The following is a 21,971-nucleotide window of genomic DNA, read 5'->3' on the forward strand; positions in this document are numbered from 1 at the left end:
TTCAGTCTTATGTGTATATCATGGATGACACTGAAGACTAACGTGCAGAGGATTTAATGCATAATCAACATTAATCAGGATTATGTTAAACAAGTTTACATAGGTCATTGAGTTTATCATGTTAACAGTAAGTAAGATAGATCACTTGACTGCTTTTTGCACATATTTTTTCATACTTATTTGAACAGCTGTTAACAGAGAGTATCATTTCTTCTTTAATTGTATGTAATTTTATCTTATTTTTGATTTTTTTCCTCTCTATTTAATGCTAACAATATAAACTTGCATAACAACATTATCAAGATAATCTTAGAAGGCTTCTGTACGTTTGGTTGTTGTACAGTGTTCATTAACTAAAAAGTTAATGAACCTGAGTCGCTCATTAACTTTTTAATTAATATCACAGATTCAGATCCAGGATATAATTGCCTTGTCTTGTCATTTCCTTCCAGAAGGTTGACTACCATGAGCTTCCACCATGTATGGTTATATGCTTCTCTTTTGCATTCTTCATAGGACAAAAAGGTCCAGTCCTTAATATTTCTCATCCAATCTGTTCTTTGTCTTCCTCTTCTTCTTTTTCCTTGTATCATTCCTTCTAGAAGTGTTTTTTTGTAGGGATTCATGCCTTATTTGACCAAGGTAGGTGGTTTTCCTTTTCTTAATAGTTTTCAGCAGAGTTCTATCTTCTCCAATCATCTCTAATATTTCTAAATTAGTTTTTTTGACAGTCCATGGGACTCTAAGAATTCTTCTGAGGATCCACATCTCAAAGGTTTCTAGTTTATTTTTACAATATTTTGATATTGTCCAGGTTTCTGTTCCATATAGCAGGTTTGACCATATGTAGCATTTGGACAGCCTAATTCTTGTTTTTGTTTGAAGTTCCCTTGAGGTCAGAATGTTTTTCATGCTAATGAAGGTTGATCTAGCAATTTCTATTCTTCTTAATATTTCCTTATCACACTTTCCATTCTCTGTAATTAGTTGACCCAAATATTGTATATAACTCTCTCTCTACTTGATCTAAAGTATTTCCTCTGATCGTAAAATTTTACCGGGTATTTCTCTTGTTACCAGCATGGGTTTAGTTTTATTTTTTTGAAGTTGAAATTAAGTCCATATTTTTTAATTAGCTTCAGCATCTCTTCTAGTAGGTTTTAAAGATCTTTTTTATTTTCAGTTAGCAGTACTGTATCATCTGCATATCTTAAGTTGTTTATATTTATGCCTCCTATGCTGACTCCTTTAAATTCTTCTAATTGCTTGAAGATATTTTCAGTATAGAGGTTAAACAATATAGGAGAAAGAACACAGCCTTGTCTGACACCCTTCTGTACTGGGAATTCCTCCGAGATTTCTCCTGATATTTTTATTGAGGCAGTTTGCTGCCAATATAGATTTATCAGTAATCTGGTATCTTTACCATCTACTCCTAAATTTCTGATGCATCTGATTAGTTGTTCATGTTGTATATTGTCAAAGGCCTTTGCCAATAAAACATAAGTAGACTTCTTTCTGCTTCTCCAGATATCTTTCTATAATAGTTCTAATGTTGAAGAGTCCTTCTCTAGTTCCTTTATTTTCTTGAAAACCAGATTGTGTTTCATTAATTTCCATTTTGATTTTATGTTTATTTCTTTCTGGGATGATATATAACAACTTTTGCTATCTCACTGATCAGATTGATTGTTCTATACTCTTCACATTTGATTGTCTTCAATTTTTTAGGTATTGGTAGGAACGTTGAGTGCTTAAAATCTTTTGGCAGGTCTTCAGTTTCGTATATTTTGTTACATATGTTTACTTATCATCTAAAGCCTTTAGATATTCTGCCATAATTCCATTCATTCCTGGAGCTTTTCCTGGTCTCAGTTTCCTAATGGCATTTGTTACTTCCTAGTAAGAATAGTAGGCCTCTCCAAATCTTCTTGCGTTGGCTTATCTATTCTGTCATAATTGTAGAGTTGCTTTGAATACTCTATCCATCAATCCCTTATTTTGTCTTTCTCCATTAAGATGTTTCCACTGGTATCTTCAATGCAATGAGAGCCTACCCTTTTGCAAGATTTGCTAGTTAGCTACCTAACTTTTTCATGAGGTTCTCTGATTTTGTGCTTTTTGTCCAGAAGTTCAATTTCCTTGCATTTGTTGTTGAGCCATAGTTCTTTTGCAATCTTACATTCTTTCTTGATCTCCTTGTTTAAGTTCTTGTATTCGGGACGATTTTTGTGTTTCTTTCTTTCTTTCCTCCATCATTTTCAGTATCTTATCATTCATCCAGGGTTTACTCAACTTCTTCTCAAATTTGGGAATTGTTTGTTTTACTGCTTTTTTTATGCCCTCTTTAAATTTCTGCCATCTATCCTCAATCTAATCTTTAGGGTAAGGATACTTGGTGGAATCAGGAACATTAATAGCAGTGGATTGTGCTAGTTCCTTTAAAAATTTATCTTGTATTTCTTGATTTTTAAGGGAGCCAAGATCATATTTTTCTATGTTTATAGGTTTCATTGTTTTCTTTAATTTTATTGCTGCTTTAATGACCATAGGGTTGTGGTCTGATCCAATATCTGCCCCTGGATATGTTTTGGCTTGTGAGATGTTATGCCGGAATCTTTTTTTAATCATTATATCGTCAATCTGGTTCCTACATCTGTATCTTGGACTTTTCCATGTGTAGTCGAGGAGGGTGGCTAAATAAAGTATTAGCTATTACCGGATTGTTTTCTTCACAGAACTGTATTAATCTTTCTCCTCTTGGATTTCTATCTCCCAGGCCCTGATTTCCCGTGCAGGAAGAGATCTTTTCCGAGCCTACTTTAGCATTTAAATCCCCCATAACGATAGTTATGTCATCTGATTTAGCATTGTTAAATGTATTTTGAATGCCTTCATAGAAACATTCTATGTTTATCATATCATAATCAGAAGTAGGTGTATGTATTTGGGCAATAAAAATATTAAAAGGTTGAGCTGCAATTTTTAATGCAATTATCCTATCACTCATGGGCAAAAATCCTAGTAAGGATTGTGCAATCTTATTTTTAGTACAAATGCTACTCCATTCCTACGACTGTCTCCACATGAGTATATAATTGAATGGATATTTCTGTTTATTTTTCCACTATTTTCATTGCTTCAAGTTCTTGTATAAGGTTATCTAACTTCCTGACTTCATATAAGGCCCTTACATTCCAAGTTGCAACCTTAAGAGAAGATTCTTGGTTCTCAGACGTGAAGGATCAGGAGATACCCTCCCTGGAGGGTTTAAGGTATCTTCGTCATATGCTATTTTCATAGTATTGGTCTTATGTTCCCGAATTTCTCTCTCTTCTTCCCTGTAATGTTTCCAAGAGACAAAAGTTGCAGAGGGTCCAACCTTGTCTCTATTGCTTTAGTCCGACATAGTTCTCTGTTTCATGGTTTACTGCGGAAGGTTACGTGGTGAGGTTCTCATCTCAGAGTGTGACAGAAACTATGTTACATAGTTTGCTGTCATGCCTTCATTACCATTGTCAAATTAAATTTTGATCATCTACTAACTCAGCCATTCCAGTCTTCAAGTGCAACAAGGAGGAGACACTCTCCTTCACTACAGCATATATTATATTATTATTATTAAGTGATACCTCCAGGGAGTCCAAGGACTCATTGTGGGAGGGCATACTACTCTGCTTCGCTAATTACATCTCATCCTCTCCACTGCTACTTACTCTCCAACTACGACACTGCTACTACCACCATGAATGCCATCTATCGCTGATCATCAACAACAGTATTTTGTGTCTGTAAATTTTGTGTGTCCTGATGGCCAATTTGTCTATACATGGGATGAAAAACCAGTGTTTCCCAGAGAGAAACCCTTGCTACCACCATATGAGATCAACTGAAAAAGCCCATTTAAGGATTCACTAGGGTGCCAAATTGAGAATTTATATCTTTTGTTGGTTACAATTTGAATTGTTTCACTTACTCATTGTCACGTGTAAACTGTAATATGTTGTTTTGCTCTGAGGATGCTGTTTTAAAATTGAGCAAAACATAATTCAGTCAATAAACATCATTTTATAACTTTGCTTTTGTTTGGTGTTGTAGTAGCGTTAAAATTAATTTTTGAATAACATTTAACACCAAAGCCTATCAATTCTTCTCTTCCATATCAATTAGATATGGAAGAGAAGGAGATATATTATTTAACAACAAACAAAGGAATTCAATGGTATAAACGAATCTCCTTCAATTGGAGGCAGCCTTGTAGGATGATATGAGCAAACTTATAAAACACTAGGGTGCCAAATTGAGAATTTATATCTTTTGTTGGTTACAATTTGATGAGTCCGAAAACTCATCAAGGGAGACCCAATCCATCCACACAATCTATCATACCTCTCCTTGAACCCATTAACAGACAAAGCACTCACAACTGACTGTGGAAACCCATTCCATTCATTCACCATTCTCTGAGTAAAAAAAATTTAGTCACACTCCTACTGACCACACCTTTATTCAACTTCCAGGGATGACCCCCCTTGTTCTGGTCCCTGTAGTCAAGTGCTGAAACATTTTCCATTCATCTATCCTATAAAATCCCTTAAGTAACATAAATGTTTTTATCATATCCTCTCTTTTTCTCCTATCAACCACTTTCTGCAGTCCACACACATTTAATCATTCTCATAAGGAACATTCCTATATCACCTCTGAATCCTGTCCACCACTACCCCTCTAAGAATCACAGGGGACCATACTTGAGCACAGTAATCCAGATGCGGATTCCTGTGCTCAAGTAATCCGCATCTGGGCTACCTTAGCAATATGTCCTCTGAACTTTAACTCTCTGTCTATCACCATCTCTAAATCTCTAGCTTCATCTATTTCCTGGAGTACAATGTCATCAATGTGATAAATGGCTTGTAATCTATTTATCCCAAACTGCATAACATTACATTTCTAGACATTAAACTGACGCTCATCAACTTTTGCCCATATAACAGCCTATTTAAATCGTTCTTCAAGCTCTTCACATTGCCTTGATTAACTATTAACGTACTTAATTTCGCATCATCAGCAAACAACTGAATATTTAATTTCAGGTTATTTCCTATATCATTGGGATTTATGTGCAAATTAAACAGGAATAGTCCCAGCACTGAACCTTGTGGCACATCACTAGTCATAAGTTTTTGCCTCAATTCTGCCCCTCCATATACGACTTTCTGATATCTCTCCACAGCCACCCTCTTATCCACTTAACCATTGTCATATCCATCTCTATTTGTTCTAATTTGCATAACAGAGTTCCAGTTATTCTGTCAAATGTCTCTGCAAAATCATCATAGCCATTTCCTTCATCCAACTCGGCTATTACTCTATTATAAAAAGTTAATAAAATACTTAGGCATGACCAACCCTTCACAAAGCCATATTGACCCTCATACAGTATCATATTTTTATCTGCCCATTCTTGAATTTTTTTTTTGTACCAATTTTTCTAGTACTTTCATCACATCACCTGATATAATGATTGGACTATAATTTGCTACTGTAGTCTTAGAACCTCCCTTATGCAAAGGAATAATTTTGCCCTCTTTCCACTCCCTTGAAATTCTACTAGAGCCGAGACTTAAACATGGTTTTAGAATCAGACCGTCACTGTGTTGATGCGATGATAGGAAGGACATTAATGGATACTGTACAAACCACTAACTGTTCACTTTTAGTAATACTTTTTACATAAATTGTTTGTGAATTTGAAATGCTTGTTTTATTTATTTTTTTAACTTAACCAACATAACTGTACTGCAACTGTTAAGTAGGTCTATGTTCTGACGTTAGGCACCGTGGAAAAATCCTGATATACTAAGGACACCGTGAAACAAAAAGGTTTGGGAACCCTAGCTTATATCCCCTCTAAGTCCATAGCTGTATTTACATTACGATTCTGCAATATTATTACTGTTATTATCTGAGACCTCCAGGGAGCCGAGGACTCATCAATGGAGGCTATAAATCACCCAAACAAGTTGTCATACTTTCCCTTAAATTCATTCACTATAGCTGCACTCACTACCTCTAAAGGCAAACTATTTCACTCACTCACTCACTCACTCACTCATTGCTCTCTGGGAGAGAACACGGCAAACTTGAATTCTGTCATGTTCTCTCCCCACCTTCTGTATAACAAAAAATTTCATCAGACACTATCCTATAATCCTCATTCAAAAGTTTATAGCCCTCTATCGTATCACCTTCTCTTTCTCCTGTTAACCAAAGGCCATAATCCACATATTCATAATCTGTCCTCATAATCTAAATCCCATAATCCAGATCTAATCTTTGTAATCTTCTTTACACCCATTCCATAGCTTCTTTATCCCCTTGGAATCAGGGAGACTAAATCTTCACACAGTAATTCAGGTGTGGGCTTATCAAAGCCTTATAAAGAGGCAAAATGATTTCCTTATCCTTACGTGTGAAGATTTGCTTCGACATCGCAATTATACTCTGAGTTGTATTTGCAGCTTTTGCTATGTGATCTTTGAACTTCAAATTCCTCTCCAACAATATGGCAAGGTCCATTGCTGCCTCAGTTTCTTGTAGTATAACCCCCACTAATATAATATGCTGCTAGAAATCTAATCACACCAAAGTGCATAACTTTACACTTATTAACATTAAACTGACAGCCTTTATTTCTGATGATCCTGTCATTTGTAATACATAATAAATTACCAAATAATCTATTCTTATAATTAGATATGCAATCTATTTAATCTTGTTCTAGAACTTTCTCTTTTTTCCCTCCCCCTGACATACCAAAAGATCCAAACCCAATAAAGAATATTTTTCCATCCCTTCACCACATACATAACCATGTGCAAAAACATTCATATCTTTAGCACGTTTGCATACCATTGCTGAACTTTCACACTCATTTTTCCCATTCCTCCCTTGCTGATCTAGTTTCCCTGATTCTCTTCATTAGGTCTCATACCAAGAAGGAATTTCCCCAGGCTTCTGATTCCAAATGAATTCAAATCCAGAGCATCCCTTTTAAACAAGTCTTTTCTGCCATCAAAGACACTCCACACATCTAAAAACTCACATCCATTTCTTCTACACAGCCTGCACTTGAAATCATTTGCTATCATTGCCCTCCTCCTTTACTCTGGCACTATCATATCTGGGTAGCAATCCTACAGTTTTTACTCTCTCACATTTCTTTATTGCTTTTTCCAACAGACCTTTCATATCTGCTCTCATAATATATGTGTTACTACTTAAATTATTAATACCTACCAGAACTACTATCTCTTTTACTTTTCTTTTTTAGTTTTCAATTAAGTTTGTCATATTTTTAATTTTTGCTCCTGGGAAACTAGAAGTGGTGACTTCCTCAGCAAGCACATATTTTAAATTGATGTCTGTCACATATGTTAAAGTAGTAACCTCACTAGGAAGATATATGGTTGCAAAGTGGTCACTCAGTAACTCAACTATTTTATTTGCTTATGTCTCCTTGTGACCATCACTCATTCAGGTTAATCTTTCATGGTCATTCTTCCCCTTACTTGCCACATGACGAAAGACCTCTGGGATTTCCTTTGGACTGCTTTGGACTGAACCTTGTACTGTTCGTGAGTTTGCTGGTCACCTTTCCCTTTATATATCCTCCACAGAGTTTCTTCTTCTGCAGCTTGTACTTAATGATATTACTCATCCATCTAACTCCTACCTGATTAACCCTCCTTACCCTAGGTACACAATTTAATACTGCTTCCTCTCTATGACCCTTAAATATATTCCATGCATTACTAACATCCTTACCCTGCAGTATTTTATGCCATGGTACAGATTTAAACTTCTTCCAAAGCATGTCATAATCACCTGCTTTGTCGTTCCTCACATACCCCTCCTCTCGATAGAATATTCCTCATGTTTTACCATCTCCCAATTCAAGACCATATGGTCACTTGCACTTGGAGGCAATATTGTCTCCTTGTTTACGGATGGTTCTTCTGATCCTATGACCAGGTCCAATACTCTACCACCCATAGTCCCCTCCATCACATGCTGCCTTAAGTAATTATCTCTCAGCAGTTGTATAAATTCTGTTACCTTTCTGCCATGTGATCTTTCTTCCTTCCACTGTATATCTCCATAGTTGAAGTCCCCCATAATAATCACTTGACGTGTAGTCATTGTACTAATTTGGTGATGCATGTCTTCCAGATCATCTGTGGAACTTCCTGGCCTATAGCAACAACCAACTGTATATTTTGTCTTACTGGTCTCACACCAGATTGCTTTAAATGAACAGCCATCATCCTGCCTGTCTTTTTTTATTGCAATTCATCTGCTATCGTCAGCAGTACTCTTCACCTATCCTGTTTTCTCTATTTTTCCCTGAAAATTATTATTTTTATTATTATTATCTGAATGAATGAAAAATGTAAAGAAATAGAAATTCTACAGGAAAAACATGACAATTTTAATCTACACAAAAAGATGAAAGAGACCTCAGGTATATATAAGAAAAAACAATTCTGTATCCTTCGAAACAAAAAGGGAGAAATTATATCCAAAAAGGATGACAAAATACAAGAATGGGTGAAATATATAGAAGAACTCTTTACTGATGACAGACAGAACCCAGAAAATTCTTATGAACATATGGAAGGACCATGCATTCTAAAATCAGATGTAGAATGTGCATTGAACTCAGCTAAAAATGGTAAAGCCCTAGGACCAGATAGAATACCGGCAGAAATAGTAAAGTTATTAGAAGGTGACAACATTAACATATTAGTAAAGCTATTTAATAAGATCTACCATACAGGCATAATCCCTCAAGACTGGTTACAGTCGACCTTCATCATGCTGCCTAAAAAAGTAAATGCGAAAACTTGTAATGACTACAGAATGATCAGCCTAATGAGTCACGTTCTCAAAATGTTTCTGAAAATAATTCAAAAAAGAATATACAGAAAATGTGAAGACACCATTGGTGATACCCAATTCGGCTTTAGAAACGGCTTGGGAACAAGAGAGGCCCTTTTCTGTTCTCAGATCTTATTTCAAAAATGTATTGACCAAAACAAGGTAATATTCATTTGCTTCATCGACTTCGAGAAAGCATTTGACAAAGTCCAACATGCTAAAATGATTGTACTATTAAAAAGAATTGGATTAGATGGTAAAGACATCAGGATCATTGAAAACTTGTATTGGAACCAAAAGGCATCTGTTCAAGTTGATGACATTATTACAGACTCCATTAACATCAAACGAGGAATAAGGCAAGGATGTGTGCTGTCACCTCTTCTTTTTAACATCTACTCAGAAGCCATATTTCAAAAAGTCTTGGAAGGAAGAAAGGAAGGGATTAGTGTAAATGGTGAAATCATCAGTAACATCCGATATGCCGATGATACAGCTCTTCTGGCTGACAATATTCAGGATCTTCAAAATCTTTTGGAGCTAATAAATGCAGAGAGTGAAAAAATGGGATTAAAAATAAATATCACCAAAACTAAATTCATGGTCATAAGTAAGAAACCAATTCTTAATTTAGCACTTTCTTTAAATAGGAAACAAATAGAAAGAGTGGCAAAGTTTAAATATCTCGGATGCTGGTTAAATGAAGATTGCAATCCAGAAATGGAAATAAAAGTTAGAATTGAAATGGCAAGAAAAAATTTTCTCTTGATGAAATCAACACTGTGTAACCACAGTTTAAACTTAGAGCTTAGAGTACGCATGGTTAAATGCTATGCATGGTCTGTACTGCTGTACGGTGCAGAAACTTGGACCTTGAAGACAACATCAATAAAAAGACTTGAAGCCTTTGAGATGTGGTTATACAGACGAATGTTAAAAATCCCACGGACAGCAAAAACATCCAATCAGGAAGTACTGAAACAAATGAGGAAATCACGTGAACATTTAGATACCATAAAAAGAAGGAAAACTGCATATCTTGGTCACCTACTTCGTAATGAAAAATATAAGGTACTTCAATTGATTATAAAAGAGAAGATAAATGGAAGAAGAGGACAAGGAAGACGAAGAAAATCTTGGCTGGCAGATATCAGACAGTGGACTGATATGAACTCTGAGAGACTGCTCAGAATAGCTGAGAATCGCTCAAAATTTACCAAGGTGGTCGCCGACCTCTGATAGGAGATGGCACTCAAAGAAGAAGAATTATTATTACATGACACCTCCAGGGAGTCGAAAGACTCATTGAGGGATGGCACCTACTCTACAACTCTGTATCTACCACCACAACTACACCAATCCCAGCCACCTCCCATCACCATCACTAGTATTTCCACAGACAATCACAAACCTCCATGCCCACGGCAGGATTCGAACCTGCATCCTTTTGGCTGGAGAGCGGGTATGCTAACTGCTTGGCCAACCAGGCCAGATGCTAAACCCTTCACATTCAATCCCTGTAACTACATCATCTGCTGTTCGCCAAGTCTAAGTTATAGGCATTATAAGCAAGGTTGCAGTAACCAATGCCCAAAACTCCTCCTCCTTGTTCCTGATACTTCTGGGATTAGTATATAGAAATGGCAACATCTCTTTAGTCTCCCACCCACCTTCACTTTCTTAATTGACTACCCTATTTAATATTTTTGCTTGAGAGACTAGATTCCTCACTTGTTCATTCTCAGACTCACTCACTTCATGAGTGCCTTCACACAAATTCACTTGCTCCCATCCTAATTACTTAATATCCCTGAATTTGCATGTCAGCATGCTCGGTGAACAAAGCTCTCCTTAGACACCTGACACCAAAATCATTCAGATGCAGTCCATCCACATTGTACAAATCTTTCTTTCAGTTAAACAGAGTCCACAGATCTACAAATTCTACATCATTCCTTGTGTACAATCTACTTATAGACTGGCTATCAATGCCCTCCTCAGTTTGCCTCTGTCACGGTGGGAGACTTGCAATCTTCACCTTCTTGCTCTTCAGTTTTGCCTCTTCTAACAACTCCTTACATCCTCCCTCATAGAATACTTCCCACTTTTCAAATCATTTGTACCAACCAAGACGATTATTTCCTTCGACTTACCTTTTTGCATCTTGATGATGTGGCTAATATCGTGAATTTTTCCTCCCAGGAAACATGATTTTGTCATACTTTTGTTAAGTACTCCCTTGATTATTGAGTCTCGATATGTAATTTTCTCCTTAACTTGTTTTTCTTGTTTGTTTAGTCGGTCTTATATTCTTTAGGATCACCTGCTTTCTTCTTTAAGCAGGACTGAAAAACAGTCCTGCTTAACTCTTGCCTTCTGCAGTGCTTTGTCCTATGAAGGATAACATTTAAGTGCACCAATTCTTTATTAATATCCATTTCATTCTTCTCTATTTCCATGGTTGCACGTTCAACATTAATAACATAATTTTCCATCTTATCATTGGTATTTGTTGCATTCTCATCACCTAACAGACACTTACTTTTGAAACACTTAATACATACATTCTCTCTCTCTAGTTTCAATATCCTTCCACATATTCTTTAATTTTCTCAATGAATACATTTTGCATACACTGCACTGAATTCTTCTCTCTTCCATCATCTATGTGGGTAATGATGAGGTCGAATGAACTTTTTTCAGTTCTGTCCAGTTTGGTGTCACTTGTTGTGATTTGGTTTTCAGGTCCTCTTTATTTTGTCTATCCATCTAATTCTGGGCCGCCCTTTGGATCTTTTACCTCCCATCATTGTATACAAGGATTCAGCTTGTAATCTTTCTGTTCCCATTCTGGTCACATAGCCAAACCATTGCAGTCTTCTTTCTTGGATTTTGTCTGTTATTGTTATTTCTTGTTTTAGTCATTTCCTTATATCTTCATTTCTTAGTCTATCCAACAGAGATACTCCAAGTAATCTTCTTAGCCAACCCATTTCAATAGTTAATAATTTTTTCTCTTTGGGCATTTTGAGATTCCAGCATTCACTTCCATAGAGAAATATTGAGAGGACCATTGTCTCGTAGATTCTTATTTTTGTTACTTGTTTGATGTCTCCTGACTTCCATATTTTATTTACTTGTCCGAAAGTTTGAGTTGCTTAGCTAATTCATCTATTTATATCTTTTGTATCTTTCACCATTGTACTCAATGACTCCTCCGAGGTAGATGAAGTTTTCTACCTGCTCTAGATTGTTACTACCAATTTCAATTTTCAGGTTGGTGTTTCTTTTTCCTATTTGCATAATTTTTGTTTTGTCTATATTTAGGTTTAATCCAAATTTGATATATTCTTCCTTTATTTTATCAGGAATTTGTTGTAGATCTTCTGTGTTGCAAGTAATGCAATGTTGCCTACAAATTTTAAGTTAGATTTTTCCCATATATTTTGATTCTGGAGTCTTCTTTATTTAAGGCCTTACTGGGTGCTTCTTCCAGTGTAAGATTGAACAGGTCCGGTGACAGATTCCTGTCTTACTCCACTGTCTGTGTGGAATCAATTGGTTAAGGTATCCTCCACTCGTACTGCACTTTCAGATTTCTCGTATAGATTGTTTAATATTCTTAGTTTTGTTGGGATTTCCAAATTGTTTCATATTTTCCCATAGTTCTCTTCTACAGATTGAATGAAATGCTGACGAAAGTGTATGAAATTTATATAGTAACTTTGTTTGTACTCTAGTATCTTTTCTATTAACTGTCTTAAGGTGAATAATTGATCATTTGTGCTTCATCCTGGTCGGAAACCTGTTCTTCTCCTAATGCTAGTTCTATATATGGCTTAATTTGTTTTTGGAATACTTTTGTAAAAACCTTACTTGGAATACTGAGGATATATAAATCTCTAAAGTATTCTTCCCATCTGGCCATTCTTTTTGTTTTACTTTCAATTAGTTGTCCCTCTTTGTTTTTGATCATTACCATTTTTGTTGTCCATGTCTTACTAATTTGATCTATTTGTTTATATAATCCATGGAGGTTATTTTCTTTTGATAGCTAATTTGCCATTTTGCATTTTTCTTCTAACCAGTTATTCTTTTCTCTTTTTTTTTTTTTTTTTCTAGTTTTCTAATTTCTCTGGTTAATCTGTTATAATTAATTGCTTTTCCTTTGGTCACTTAAACTTTTTAACTCATTTGAGATCCATTCCTTTTTCCTTTCTCTTTCTGTGTAACCTATTGTATTTTCTGCTGATTTTAATACTATTTCCTTTAATTTGCACCAATGCTTTTCGATGTTTATATTCTGTTTTGGTAGTTCCTTCAGGTTTTTGTCTAGTTCCTAGAATATTATTGTCTTGTAGTTTATTTATATTCACTCTCCTTTTGGCTCTAAAAGTCCTTTCAGATTTTAACTTTATTCTTAGATTTGTAGTACTAGCTTATGATCTGATCCACAGTCTGCAGCAAAAGATCTGCAATTTAGGATACATGATTTCCATCTTTGGTTTACAATAATATAGTTGATCATATTCTTGGTTTGTCCATCTGGTGATATCCATGTCCATTTTCTTTGCAGTTTTTGTTGTTTAAAGAGAGTGCTGGTTATTGTTAGTCTGTTATTTGAGCAGAAGGTTAGCAGTCTTTTGCCACCATTTATTGCTTTATCCATAACCAAACTGTCCGATTACTCTTGGCCTGGTATCCCAGTCTTTGCCTACTTTTGCATTAAAGTCCCCCATTACAATTAGAAGATCTTGACTTTATGTCTGTTGTACTGCTTTTTGTAGATCTGTATAGAACTCGATGTCTTCTGATGATGTTGAAGTTGGTGAGTATACTTGAATAATGGTCAGTGATCCAATTGACATTTTAAATCTTACTTTAATTATCCGGTGAGATAGGATTGTAAGACAATAGAGAGTTTTGAGCCTTTGGTTTTAATATAAGTGTTTATTAAAACACTTATATTTTTGTTTTGTTTTTTGAAACAAATACCAACAGTAATCCCTGTTGGTGTTTGTTGTCCTCCCTGCCTGAAGTTAAAATTTTGTACTGTCCATGGTGAAATTCTCCTTTTCCAGTCCATCTAGTTTCACAGAGACCAATAATTTCCCATCTGTAGTTGTCTAATTCATGCAGTAGTATTTCAAATGCTCTTTCCTGGTGAAGGATTCTTACGTTTCTATGCTTGTTATGTTTTTCCTGTCTACTAGATGTAGACAGGAAAATATCTGGTGATATCCATGTCCATTTTCTTTGGAGTTTTTGTTGTTTAAAGAGAGTGTTGGTTATTGTTAGTCTATTATTTGAGGAGAAGTTTAGCAGTCTTTTGCCACTTTTATTGCTTTATCCATAACCAAACTGTCCGATTACTCTTGGCCTGGTATCCCAGTCTTTGCCTACTTTTGCATTTAAGTCCCCCATTACAATTAGGAGATTCCAATAACATATTTTTCTCCTTCACTATCTTGGTTCCCTAATAGTGGGCACGACCCTTGTTTGACTGGGCGATGGTCGAGCCGGCATCTTTAGGTTGATTAGAGTTCATTCAGTTTCGATGGTTAAGTTTTGTCAAGTGTCAACCACCACTCCTTGACCTGAATTCAGCCACTCCTATGGGGTGTAGATGCTGTCTGCAGCCAATTCACTGAATACAGTCGCTGCTTGCGATCACCATATCTGGCTACCCTCACTTAGTTTAGCCTATGGATTGACACAATTTATCGGGGTGTGGCCGCCACCAGGTTTACAGTAGCTTCCTGGAGCCACAAGTGAGAGTTGTGTCCAGTGAGAATCAATCCAATGGTGTGCCACAAGGATCAGTCCTTGGTCCACTGTCATTCAATCTCTACATTAATGACATTAGGAAGGATTTGAAATGCGTGCAGCTATTTGCTGATGATGATGCAAAGATAGGTAGGGTAATCAGAAGTGCTGTTGATATGCAGTAATTGCAGAATGATTTGATTAGGCTGGAATCATGGGCATGTGAAGACTGCTGTCAATTCAGTGTTAATAAATGTAAGGCCATGCACTTTGATGTGATTAGATATCCAGTATTGTATTATATTATTATTATATGGGCATCTCCATGGATTCAGTAGAGTCACAGGAGACTCAAAATATCCACACGATATCTATTATTCCTTCTCTTGAAATCATTGACAGACAACACACTCACAACTGAGTCATTCCATTCATTCAACACTCTTCAAGAAAAAAACCTAGTCTTGTTAACCACACTCCAGAGATGACATTTTGTTCTATGACCACTGTTTAATGCTGAAATATTTCCCCTGCATCAATCTTATTAAGAACCTTCTAGTAACTTAAACGTTTCTATCATATCCTTTTTCCACCTATCATCCAACTTCTGTAATGCACAAATTCTCAGTCTGTTAATGCAGGAAGCATTCCATACACCACACACCAACTTGGTCACTTGCCTCTGAATCTTTTCTACCACTGCCTCATCTTCAAGGAATCCAGACTTGATCACAGTAATCCAAATTTGGACATATCAATACCTTATAAAGAGGCATAATTTGCATAGGCAAAGTGGTTATCAAATCCAATATTATTTCAAAGCAGAATACTTCTGTTCTTGTTGAGAGGCTTATACGCTGGTTAGACATGATAACTAATATTTAAGGAATTGACAGCATATACTAGAAATATAGATTAATTAAACTTTAATATATACCTTCCGATATTTCGGCGAACGTCACGTTGCCATCTTCTTGGGAACTTACTACACAGACACGTGCACACAAGTACTAATAACAGCAAATGAGACTGAAGCTAGGAAGCTAGCGTTTCCTAAAGTCCTGATGGTGCCCCCTGGCGGGCTATATTGGTAGTTCTTGGCCTTTGGGCTGAAGTTCTTCTGATAACAGTTTCCCAAATTTGGGGCAGTTTCATGCATCCAAATTTGTTGAGGTTTGGCATGTTCCTAAGGGCCGAGGCTGATTCCATGAATTTGCTTGAACTTGCTGCGCTGTATTACTGTGGCTTTCTTCCATCTTATTCTGTGGCAAGTATCCAGAGCGTGGTCTGCAAGCCCCGAGTGGCTGTACTGGTAAAATCGGATGTAATCCTTGTGATCTGAGATCTGATATTTGCTGTCCTGCCAGTTTGGCCAAAGTAGGACAGTTTACAGCTGCAAGGGACCTGGTATACACCAGGTAGGTCTAGGGGAAGTGGTTGGTCTTTGGTGGAGCGGATAAGGGTTGCCAGTTTTCTATGTGGTCTGTAACAGGTGGTCAAGTCGTGTTTTTTTAGGATTTTATTGATTTTTTCCGAGGTGCCTCTGATGTAGGGGATAGTGATAGATTTAGAGTAATCTTTTTTGTGAAGGGGAGGGGGTGGTGGGTTGTGGATAACTGGGTTAAGTATTTTTTGGAGGGGGTAGCCGTTGGCTGAGAAAGTGTCACGGATGTGATTTAGTTCAGTGGTTAGGGCTTGATCATTAGAACAGATTATTTTTGCCCTGTTGAATAATGTTTTAATCACTCCATATTGTTGTGGGGGGGGGGGGAATGTGGTGAAAGTATCTGCCTGTATGGGTGGGTTTTCTATAAACTGAGAAAACCAAGGTTCCATCAGGTTGGCGGGTGACTAGTGTGTCTAGGAAGGGGAGGTTATTGTTTTCCTCTTTTTCCAGGGTGAATTTGATTCTAGGGTGTTGGTTGTTCAAGTGTGTTAGGAAGGAGAGGAGTGAATCCGGGCCATGTGGCCAAATAGCGAAAACATCATCAACGTAGTGAAGCCATATGGTAGGTTTTTGTGGGGCTGAGTTTAAGGCTTTCTCTTCAAACATCTCCATGAAGAAGTTGGCCAAGGGTGGGGAAAGTGATGAACCCATGGCTGTCCCTTCTATCTGTTTGTAGAATTTTTCCTGCCAAACGAAATAGCCTGAGTTCATTGTAAACTGAAATAGGGCTGAGATATCGGGAGGAAATTTAGCTTGGATTAGCTCTAAGGTTTCTTTGAGGGGGACATTCGTGAATAGGGAGGAGACATCAAAACTGACCATTATGTCATTATGTTGGAGTGTAAGGTTTTCTATACTGGCTTTGAAGTGGGCTGAGTTTTTTATGTGTGATGGTGTATTGCCAGTGTAGTGTGAGAGCGCTTTGGCTAAATGCTTGGCTAGTTTGTAAGTGGGGGAATCAATGCCATCCACTATGGGGCGTAATGGCACATTTTCTTTGTGTATTTTTGGGAGCCCATATATGCGGGGGGGGTCTAGAGTTATAGGGCTATATAGGTCTTATAGACCTATATAGTTCTACCTATAGAGTTATAGGTCTAGAGTTATAGTTCTAGAGTTATATGGGCTCCCAAAAATAAGATGGAAGAAAGCCACAGTAATACACCGCAGCAAGTTCAAGTATGAAAGACTATTCATGGAATCAGCCTCGGGAACATGCCTCGGGAACCCTTAGGAACATGCCAAACCTCAACAAATTTGGATGCATGAAACTGCCCCAAATTTGGGAAACTGTTATCAGAAGAACTTCAGCCCAAAGGCCAAGAACTACCAATATAGCCCGTCAGGGGCACCATCAGGACTTTAGGAAATGCTAGCTTCCTAGCTTCAGTCTCATTTGCTGTTATTAGTACTTGTGTGCACGTGTCTGTGTAGTAAGTTCCCAAGAAGATGGCAACGTGACGTTCGCCAAAATATCGGAAGGTATATATTAAAGTTTAATTAATCTATATTTCTAGTATACGCTGTCAATTCCTTAAATATTAGTTATCATGTCTAACCAGCGTATAAGCCTCTCAACAAGAATAATGATCATCCACGGAGATCTCTTCGCACGCAAGGCCCGCCATTACGGCAAACTGAAGCTGAAATTATCCAGACAACTTAACCGTCTGGCATTCCTAAAACGCTGCCGGGATAATCATGTCATCCCGAACTGTGTCAAATTTAAACACCGCTTCATCTCACAGAAAGCTCTCCGTATTTACAACCGCGCTAGCCAGGCATTACTTCGGGAGCAAATTGCCGCCACACGCGGTTCCCTAGCCGACATAAACAGCGCTATATCAACGCTAAAAAGTGAGCTTTCACTTACGCTGAATCACGAGCTTTGGTCGGTACTACATGACGTCTCGTGTACGGCAGCTAAAAAAAGAATTTGATCGAGTACGGAGCCGACATATCAACAAGTTTGATAAATTAACAAAGAACTCGGCGCCCAAACTACAAACCAACACTGTTGTTAACCTATCGTCAGCTACCTTAAAGCCAGAAGCACTCCACGCTCTGTCACGTGGTCACAACTTCGCCATTGCTCCTAGGAAATTACCGGCCGAGGAATTAATGATTCAAATTGAACGCGGGATTCGCCAACTGCCTAACCACAATCGCCAACGATATCAGATTGGATGTAGCCTGTGTTCTCAACAAAGCAAAACCTCCAAAATCCAACATATCCAGTAGTGAATACAAGGCACTACAAGAATTGAAAAGAAACAAAAATATAGTGATCACCAAAGCGGATAAGGGAAACGCCACTGTGGTACTTAATCTTAAAGATTACACAGGTAAGCTCAAGGCTTTATTATTAGATCGTTCCACTTACCTCCCCATTAATTACAATCCCACCAACTCACAAATTAGAAAACTCCATAGGCTCCTTAAGAAGGTCACTTCTTGGCCTGAGGAGATTACCAACAGACTAAAACCCTATAACTCTAGAACCCCCCCCCCCCGCATATATGGGATCCCAAAAATACACAAAGAAAATGTGCCATTACGCCCCATAGTGGATGGCATTGATTCCCCCACTTACAAACTAGCCAAGCATTTAGCCAAAGCGCTCTCACACTACACTGGCAATACACCATCACACATAAAAAACTCAGCCCACTTTAAAGCCAGTATAGAAAACCTTACACTCCAACATAATGACATAATGGTCAGTTTTGATGTCTCCTCCCTATTCACGAATGTCCCCCTCAAAGAAACCTTAGAGCTAATCCAAGCTAAATTTCCTCCCGATATCTCAGCCCTATTTCAGTTTACAATGAACTCAGGCTATTTCGTTTGGCAGGAAAAATTCTACAAACAGATAGAGGGGACAGCCATGGGTTCACCACTTTCCCCACCCTTGGCCAACTTCTTCATGGAGATGTTTGAAGAGAAAGCCTTAAACTCAGCCCCACAAAAACCTACCATATGGCTTTGCTACGTTGATGATGTTTTCACTATTTGGCCACATGGCCCGGATTCACTCCTCTCCTTCCTAACACACTTGAACAACCAACACCCTAGAATCAAATTCACCCTGGAAAAAGAGGAAAACAATAACCTCCCCTTCCTAGACACACTGGTCACCTGCCAACCTGATGGAACCTTGGTTTTCTCAGTTTATAGAAAACCCACCCATACAGGCAGATACATTCACCAACAATCCCACCACCCCCCCTCACAACAATATGGAGTGATTAAAACATTATTCAACAGGGCAAAAATAATCTGTTCTAATGATCAAGCCCTAACCACTGAACTAAATCACATCCGTGACACTTTCTCAGCCAACGGCTACCCCCTCCAAAAAATCCAAAAAATACTTAACCCAGTTATCCACAACCCACCACCCCCTCCCCTTCACAAAAAAGATTACTCTAAATCTATCACTATCCCCTACATCAGAGGCACCTCGGAAAAAATCAATAAAATCCTAAAAAAACACGACTTGACCACCTGTTACAGACCACATAGAAAACTGGCAACCCTTATCCGCTCCACCAAAGACCAACCACTTCCCCTAGACCTACCTGGTGTATACCAGGTCCCTTGCAGCTGTAAACTGTCCTACTTTGGCCAAACAGGCAGGACAGCAAATATCAGAATCTCAGAACACAAGGATTACATCCGATTTTACCAGTACAGCCACTCTGGGCTTGCAGACCACGCTCTGGATACTCGCCACAGAATAAGATGGAAGAAAGCCACAGTAATACACCGCAGCAAGTTCAAGTATGAAAGACTATTCATGGAATCAGCCTCGGCCCTTAGGAACATGCCAAACCTCAACAAATTTGGATGCATGAAACTGCCCCAAATTTGGGAAACTGTTATCAGAAGAACTTCAGCCCAAAGGCCAAGAACTACCAATATAGCCCGCCAGGGGGCACCATCAGGACTTTAGGAAACGCTAGCTTCCTAGCTTCAGTCTCATTTGCTGTTATTAGTACTTGTGTGCACGTGTCTGTGTAGTAAGTTCCCAAGAAGATGGCAACGTGACGTTCGCCGAAATATCGGAAGGTATATATTAAAGTTTAATTAATCTATATTTCTAGTATACGTTGTCAATTCCTTAAATATTAGTTATCAGAATACTTCTAGAAACTATGAAAGTTTTTAATTTTTTCCAGGAAACGACAATGCATACTAGAATATTAATTAAAAACATTAATCACTACCTTCCTATATTATGGCAAAGTTACATTGTCATCTTCAGGGATCATAAAACAATGATATGTGCACGCAGGCACTAGCACTAAGCAAACGAGGCTGAAGAAAGGCTACTGAAGTCCGTCGTGTAAAGTCCTAAGGATGCCTCTAGTGGACTAAATTGGGTTGTCTTGGTTGTTGGGCTGATGCTCTTAGAATGTATGCTTCCCAAATTTGGGGCAATCTCACATCCAGATTTGTTGAGGTTTGGGAAGTTTTTTTAGACCTGAGTGATTCAAGGAATAATCTTTCATGTTTGTACTTGCTGTGGTGTAATAAAGTGGCCTCTTTCCAGCATATTCTGGAAGAAGGCCAGTGTCCAGTGCATGATCAACCAGTCCTAGTGGCTGTATTGGTGAAACCGGATGCAGTTCTGTGTTTGGATATCCAGAAATAGGCTCTCCAGAGATTTGTAACACAGCCAATATGTGTATAACAGATTTAATGGGATTAATAAAAGAATTAAAAAAAGACGTCAATGACTTCAGATGTTCGACTGAATATACCTCGAACAAAATAGATGTCTTTTTGACTATCATTGTTTGCCTAACACAAGACGATAAGGAACTTAAAACAAATAACTATGAACTAGAATACACAAATATGGAGCTGTGTAGGGAGCTGAAAATAATTCATGAAACAGTGGATGACTTGAATCAACAGGCAATTAGCTCAAACCTTGAAATTGTTGGTGTTCCTCATGAGCCACGTGAAAATGTTCATGAAATAGCGAAAAAAATTGCACGTAAAATCAAGATCAGCTATAATTAAGATGATATTGTGGCTATACATCATGTTCCTAGTGTGCAGAAAAACAGACCAATGCGTATCGTTATAAAACTTAAAAGTAAAGTGATCACAGACAAATGGCTGGACGGAAACAAAAGTATCAAATATAGTCTAAGTACAACTGATATATGTGACAATTTTTAGGATAGTAAAATATATTTAAATGAGCACTTGACTGGAAACCTAAATCACCTACTATTTATTGCCAAGAAATGTAAAGAAGAAGTCCACTACAAATATCTCTGGGTCAAACAGGGCAAACAAACGTTACATGAGAAGAGACAATACATCTAAAATATGACAAATCAGATATGAATAAGACTTGTCTAAACTCTGAGAAAACAGCGAGAGTAACAACTAATTACGAACAACAATGGCAGATGAGAATAACTGTGATGTCACTTTTCAGAAATGTGTAATTTGTCATGATTCAGTAGAATTAAGAAACTTTTTATCCTCAGACACTGTATATACCTTGAAAATTTTGCATGCTGTTCGATTGGTAGAGCCTCTGCTACTAATGGATCGCAAAAAAGTTAAACAAGTTTGAGTGCGGTTAGTAGTTGGAAGGAGTTCAATCATTCGATGCTGTTGGCACACTCTCCCTCGATGAGTCTTTGGACTCCCTGGAGGTGTCACATATAATAATAATAATATATATTAACAATATATTAATGTCCCCACGAGATAATTCAATCCTGGTAGAACGTGCCTAGATCATGTATTCAGGAGAACTTTAAGTGGAAATAAAATCCAAACAGCAGTT

At 37.5% G+C, this 21,971-nt stretch overlaps 1 protein-coding gene across 1 annotated transcript in view; it reads left to right on the plus strand.

Annotated features, from left to right (window-relative positions):
* Agps (alkyldihydroxyacetonephosphate synthase) overlaps positions 1–21,971 on the plus strand; it is a 608,793-nt gene that overhangs the window by 323,617 nt on the left and 263,205 nt on the right. The window lies entirely within an intron of this gene.

Source organism: Typopeltis vanoorti, chromosome 9, assembly GCF_054136105.1.
Source record: "Typopeltis vanoorti isolate ZY-2024b chromosome 9, IOZ_Tvanoo_1.0, whole genome shotgun sequence".
Lineage (NCBI taxonomy): Eukaryota > Metazoa > Arthropoda > Arachnida > Uropygi > Thelyphonidae > Typopeltis > Typopeltis vanoorti.